Raw genomic sequence first — 243 nt, forward strand, 5'->3', positions numbered from 1 at the left:
CCTGGGTCCCTGTCCAATGGGCGGCTTCCCGAGCTCTCTCCGCAGCTACTTCACAGCTCAGGTTTCTCCCTTTCTAAGCGGAGGGAGACGACGCGCTCGCGGGCGGCCGAAGGGATGTGGCGAGCGCACTTTCCGACGGAGATGCAGCCGGCGGTGGCTCAGGATGCTTCTATATGTAGGTGGTGCTGTGGTCCACGGCATCTAAGTCAGAGCTGCCACGGAGTTCCTGGGTCCTAAAGCCAG

This window comes from Myotis davidii, unplaced genomic scaffold, assembly GCF_000327345.1.
Source record: "Myotis davidii unplaced genomic scaffold, ASM32734v1 scaffold1012, whole genome shotgun sequence".
In the NCBI taxonomy this organism is placed as follows: domain Eukaryota; kingdom Metazoa; phylum Chordata; class Mammalia; order Chiroptera; family Vespertilionidae; genus Myotis; species Myotis davidii.